The 6,410-nt window shown below is 38.4% G+C and overlaps 1 long non-coding RNA gene across 1 annotated transcript; it reads right to left on the minus strand.

The window, feature by feature from the left end:
• Positions 1-4,658: 4,658 nt before the first annotated feature.
• Positions 4,659-5,562, minus strand: LOC148253699 (uncharacterized). Its single transcript, XR_015819154.1, has 2 exons — positions 5,428-5,562; positions 4,659-5,323 (listed from the first exon to the last, which is right to left on the minus strand). It is a non-coding gene; the product is annotated as an uncharacterized LOC148253699 (long non-coding RNA).
• Positions 5,563-6,410: the final 848 nt, after the last annotated feature.

Genomic DNA, 6,410 nt, shown 5'->3' on the forward strand with positions numbered 1-6,410 from the left:
CCCATGAGTAGACACAAATAACATAGAATCAAGTCTTTTAGGTAATATATTCAAGTTTGGTATAAAAGCATGTGAAATAAATGAATATGATACACCAATATCAGTCAAAACATGTGCAAAAGGATTACAGATAATGTACGTATCCTGTATTATGTATAGGTTAGCTTCTATATCTTGCTGAGTGAGGATGTAAGCCATGCCCTATATAAGAGGTCTGTCCTGCTTATGATTCCTCGGGCACTCTCTCGCGTAATGCTGGGCACTCCCACATATACTGAAAGTATTGTTGAGGTGATAGCAGGGTCGATCCCCATGATCCTTACCACAGTGCTGGCAAGTCCTATCGCATCTTGTTGTTAGAATATGAGGAGGAGTCTGAGTCACTGGTCTAGGTCTCTTATTCTGCTGAACAGGGATAATGGGTGTTGGTCTGCGGTGTGAAACTGAGGGTCTGAGGTTCTCTACTGCTGGAGAAAAGATGCGAAGGTTCATCTCCACTAGTTGTGCCTTGGCCAGAACGGTTGAGTAAGTACTGAACTCGAACACACACAACTATTGTCTAATCTCAAGACGAAGGTCCCACTCAAACTTTCTTGCCTTTCTGCCTTCATCCATCATGCTCTTAGGGGAATACCAGCCCAACTCTAGGAACTTTCAGGCATATTCTGATATAGTTATATTACCTTGGAACAGGTATGCAAACTTCATTTCCTTCAGATGTCAGAGATGCTCTGGGAAGTACTCTGCATTGAAGGCCAACAAGAACTGTTCCCAAGTGACTAGAACGGGCAGAGTGGTCTGTTTGAGTTGCCACCAGTGGTCTGCTTCTCCCACTAGTATGTAGGTGGCAAGTATGACTCTTTGTTCAAGAATCACTCCGAAAGTCGTGAAGGCCTTCTCTGTCTCAGCTAACTAGTACTCAGCCTCTTCAAAAGAGGATGCCCCTGTAAAAGTAGATGGGTATGACTCTCTGTTCAAGAATCACTCCAAAAGTCGTGAAGGCCTTCTCTGTCTCAGCTAACCAGTACTCAGCCTCTTCAAAAGAGAATGCCCCTGTAAAAAATAGATGGGTTTAGTCTTTTATACCTCTCAATGTAGCCTGGGTCCATAATGGGAGGAACTGGGTTCCGTGGAAGAGGGATTGGATTGTGCTGGAGATGGACTGGATGGCTTTATGGTGGTACTGGATGATACAGTGGAGGTACTAGATTATACTGTGGTGGTGCCGCGTGATGCAGTTGGGGTACCGCACCATACTGTGGTGGTGTCAAATGGTACTGTAGAGGAACAGGGTCGTACCGGGGTAGCTCAGGATCCTCCCGTTGCAGGGGTGGCTCAAACTGTGGCAGTGGAGGAGGGTCAGGTAGCTCCCTCCTTTCTTCCCGGGCTTGCTGGACAGCGATGAGTCTCTCCAGCATTTCAAATAATTGGTCAACATCCTCTCGAAGCGAACCCTTCCGGGTTACTCGGTTTAGTATGGCTCTTCCTCTCCTCATCTATTTGTACCTGCATTTCACAAGGAATGGTTGAGTGATAATTCATTATTTTTGTATTTCCTAAGGTTTTTGTACAAGGAATGGTTCTGAGGAACGCGTCTCTGATACCAACTGTAACAGCCCGTAACTTAAAAGGAAATAAAGACATGAATTGAATGCAGAAGCGAAATAATAGAGTTAGAGTTTACATTCCTTACACAATAGTTTTAAATATTCAATAGGGTTACAAGAATGTCCATTCTAAAAGAACAAACAAAAATCAAAGAAATAAATAAAAAGTAGACAACTGAGCATTCTAGGACAACTATCACTAGCTTTTGAAGGAGTTCGGATGGTGAACTATTCACAACTCTCTTCTTGATCGAGATCTTGGTCTTGGTCCTCTTGGTCTGAAATAGCTAATGAAGGAGTGAGTTACATTACCCAGTAAGAATATCACACTACTCACCGATACAGAAACTGGAGGTTGGTAAAAATTATAAAAACAACTAATGAAGCTCTTAATTTAAGTAAATTCATTTATTATAAGTAAAAATATTTATTACATACTTATCGTTGCGAGATTTTCAAAACCAACCTATAGAAACAATAGCTCAACAACATCATAATCTCATATTCAAGTAAGCAAGAATAACAACTTTTCCTTTTTATTTGTCTACTGGTATCCATGGGGGGTCCATAGGGATGTCTCACTATGCATGAACCAACATCCAACATTTTCAACTAACCGACTATTCCCATACCTCGTCTGGTATGAGAGTAAAAAATACCATCCCTCAATATCTCGTCCGGTATAAGAGAAAACGAGTCATCCCTATACCTCGTCCGGTATGAGTGCCAAAAATATCAATCCTCGATACCCCGTCCAGTATGAGGTAATGTTCACAGTAGGGTTTCCTATGTACCTTATCCGTCCACCATCTCTCAAGATATCCAGTAAGGCTACCATTCATTCATTAACTTAACCAATCAGTTTTTTGTTTACATTTAATTTTCAGTTTCACAATTTAATCGTAAATCAACGCAAAACAAACAATACATGCATAAAAAAAACACAACTGAATCATTTTACCAATTCCAGTATATTATCATGCATTTAAAGCTGTAAAATCAAACAATCGGTTAAACAAGACAACAATAATAAATAACCGATTTTGCCTCCATTAGTAACCTGTAATTAATTATCGAAGATTTCTAAATTATGTAAAATACCGCATTATTGATAATTAGACTTCAATTCCATAACAGGGAATAAGGTGACGGATTCTTACCCGAATCAGTTTCGAAGCACCGAACTTTTAACTGCAGCTACAGGCGGTCTCTAGGTTTCCTGAATTTTTCTGTGGAGGTTAAAACATGCTTTACGTACCTAAAAATACCTTAAAAAATCTAAAATTAGTGTTAAAAATATTTTCTGACCAATTTTGAAATTTTGGCACAGCGGCACCACCGAGCTTTAGCGACAGCATCGCTACCCATGGCTGCAGTTTACCTCAGACTGGCTGTTTTCGGCTAGTTTTGACCGATTTTATACCCATCCATGCGAGAAAACATGTTAGGGGGTCTCAGTTGGCCCAAAAAAGTAGAAAAATAAAAATTCACTAGCGGCGAAATTTTCTAGTCCGGTAACTTCGCCGGCTCACCTTCGCGGCTGGGCATTTTTTTTCAGTCAACGTGTAGAAAATAGAATGATGAACACAATAGTGAAAAAATCGCACGAAACTAAAAATAGAAAGGGGCTCATCGGAGGCGATTTTTAGTTTTGCCCGTGGTGGTGCCGCCGGGCTTTACCTACAGTTTTCGGCTTATCCGCCATTCCTTTTGCTCCAATTTAGCCATGGGGGTGTTCGAAATCAAATTCCAAGTCACTAGAATTTTTTTTACATTTTTTGACGGTTGGAGGTGGCTCTAGTGTGGCGGCGAACTGCGGTCGACTCCTTTCTTCAGCGACTGATTTTTTTTCTCCAGTAGGTGGCTAGCGAGGGTTTGGGTTCGATGTGATGCGAGATATTTATACCCATCTCCCTTAAATCTGGGTCATTCATCACATTTGATCTTGATCGTCTGATTGCGTTTAAAAAGAAAATGAATCTGAACCATTCATCACGATTTGATCTTGACCGTACGATTGCGTTTAAAGAGGGAACAAATCTAGACTGTTCATCGCATTTAATCGCAACTGTCCGATCGAGCCTGAGGAGGGAACGGATCCGAACCATTAATGTGGGGGTGAATGCATCTGGGTCGTCCGATCACAGGCACACAGATTGCCAGCGTGGCCTTCTACGTGGCACCGAGTCAGTTTGCCTTGCCATGCAACGTGCTCTAGTTTGTCGGGACTGCTGACTGGGCTGTCCTACGTAGCACAATTTTCTTTAATTATATTTTGACCCCCTACTTTTCGATTTTTCTTTCAAAAATACCCCCGAACCCAAATTTTCACCCATTTTTTCCAAAGTTATTTTCAATTTCATCATCCACATATTTTTTTCCTAATTTTACATTAAATAAAAATTTATAAATGTTAAAATTATATTTATATATATATTTTTAATTTTAAAACTAATCCCGGACCAAATTTCGGGACCGGGTATTACAACTTAATGCGGTAAGGGGTAACTAAAATACTAAATTTGGGGTTAAAGCCCTTAAAACCGCTAGTATTGGTGGCCAAAAATTAGTGCCAAAGTTTTACTTTGTGGGGAAAATTCTGATCTTAAATTAATGACAAAATTATCTTTAAACTCGACAAAATTTCCATTAAAATCACTGCTTAAAATTTTAGAAAACAAGCTGTTTAAAATTGTTTTCCAATTGTTAACCTTCCAACCCTACCTTTTAAGTACTTTGTATAAGCCCCAAACCACTTCCTAAATTCATTCATTTACTAGCCTTTTTATGGAATTAATTTTGAAATTTTAGAAGTGAAGACATGTAGATTTATCTAAAAAAATTGCCACAAAGCTAAACCATACCTTAAAAAGGAAGAGAACAGTCCCAAAAATGCATTTCAATACATCCAATTTCAACCCATAAAATCCTTAATCCCTTTCTAATCTCTATCCATGATTTCTCCTTAAAATCAGTAATTCATGACATTTAAAGTCTCAAAGTATCAAAATTTTATGTCTAAAGCATGGAAAATAAATATGGAAAAGTGGATACCAAAACAAAATGTTTAACATAAACATTCGTGAACACATATGCATTCAGCTCTTCCAAATCTCAGCATAATAAATTTCAAATCCTTGCGTAAAAATAAAAAATCATTGCACATCATCCTAGGGTATCCTACTTACCTTAAAACTTCCAAATTCCTTTTAAAATTGGGTTAGAATTTACCCAAAACAACCTTCATAATTGTGCAGTTTTTGCTATTCCACTCTCTTGGCTATCTTGTTTTCTTCACCTAATTTGGATAGAATTTTCTTTTCATTCTTGATTCTTTTTCCTACTAATTTCTCATTGTAATTCCCTCCTAGAATCCACAAAAATTTGGTTTTAAAATTCATCTAAAACTGGAAGGAAAATCACCTACATTTTTCTTACCTTCCTTCCCAAGTTTCTCTAGGAGCACCATGTACTTCAGCCTCTGTTTCTCCCTATTGAATGAAGTTTTGTCCTTTCTTTTTTTGCCAAAATTTCCTTTAGATATAATCATAATTCTCCCAAAAATGTCACCAAAAACTGAGTTCAAATGGTGTGCAAGAAAAATAAAAAACTGAGACTCAATAAGAAAATCGTGCACGCTTATCTTTCCTCCTTGCTTCTTGGCTTTCACCTTTCTTTTCCTTTTTTTTCTTCTTTCTGTTTTGGCTAAACTTTACCTAAGATATGGATCTATTAATCTCTTAACTTTTATTAAAATGCAAGCTTAAAAGGGTGAAGAAATTTACCAAAATAGAGGCTACAAGAAGGTTGGCATGCTTACCATCTTCTTTTCCTCTCTCTCGGGTTCCTTTTGCTTCCTTCTCCTTCTTCTTATGTAGGGGTTCCACAAATCTCACTCCCTTTGGGATGATATCTTGTAAGATAATACCACTAGCTAAAGAAATGTTAGGGTTAGATATAGTCTCTTCTCTTTCTCCCGCCAACACTTCCTTGATTTTATTTTCTCCAGCGACATCGTTGTTTCCTTTTTCCAGATCATCATTTTTCTTTTCTCCTGCAGTACCATCTTTTTTTTCCTATAGCTTTATTTCCTTCTTCTCTCGTGACTTTAATCTCCTCTTCTTCCTTGGCTTCTTTTCTCTCTTCAAGTGATTTTTTAATCCTTAGTTGGTCTTTGAGTGCTTCTTTGGGTGATATAAACCACAAAGGCCACAACGTCCCGCTATCAAACCCAAATGGTATTTTGACTGAGTAAAAGAGCATGTGCAGAAATCAGCAAGCAGAACATGCAAAAGAAGAAGAGAAACATGCAAAAAATAAAGCCTAGCTGTTAGCCACGATATTATCTTTAAGCTTATCTTTTATTTTTGAATTCTTTTCCCTAATTTATCGGTAGTTTCAGTTGAAAATTTTATGTATTTAAACACCCATTTGCAGCAATAAGAAATCATCTGAAATTTATAAAAAATTTATGGTTCTTCTCATCTAAACGAGAAAAATTTCTTGTCAAATTCAATAGGCTTCTGATTGGGACCTATCAATTGGTATCAGAGTCATGACCACTAATAAGAAAAGAATAGAAAACTTGGAAAACTGTAAGGGCGAAATGCAGGACCATCTCAGCCAAATGAAGGTCTGCTTGGTCGACTGCATACTTCAACTTGAATACATCGCCTGACGACTCACTGACTCCCTAATGTTCAATAGGGAGGGTGCTAGCAGCAACACCACTAATCGTCCCAGGAAGTCGCATCCGCCTCACGAAGAAGCTCTCGAGTAAACCGAAGGGGGTCGATTGATGTT

This window comes from Carica papaya, chromosome 5, assembly GCF_054855325.1.
Source record: "Carica papaya isolate Zhongbai chromosome 5, ASM5485532v1, whole genome shotgun sequence".
NCBI classification, from domain to species: domain Eukaryota; kingdom Viridiplantae; phylum Streptophyta; class Magnoliopsida; order Brassicales; family Caricaceae; genus Carica; species Carica papaya.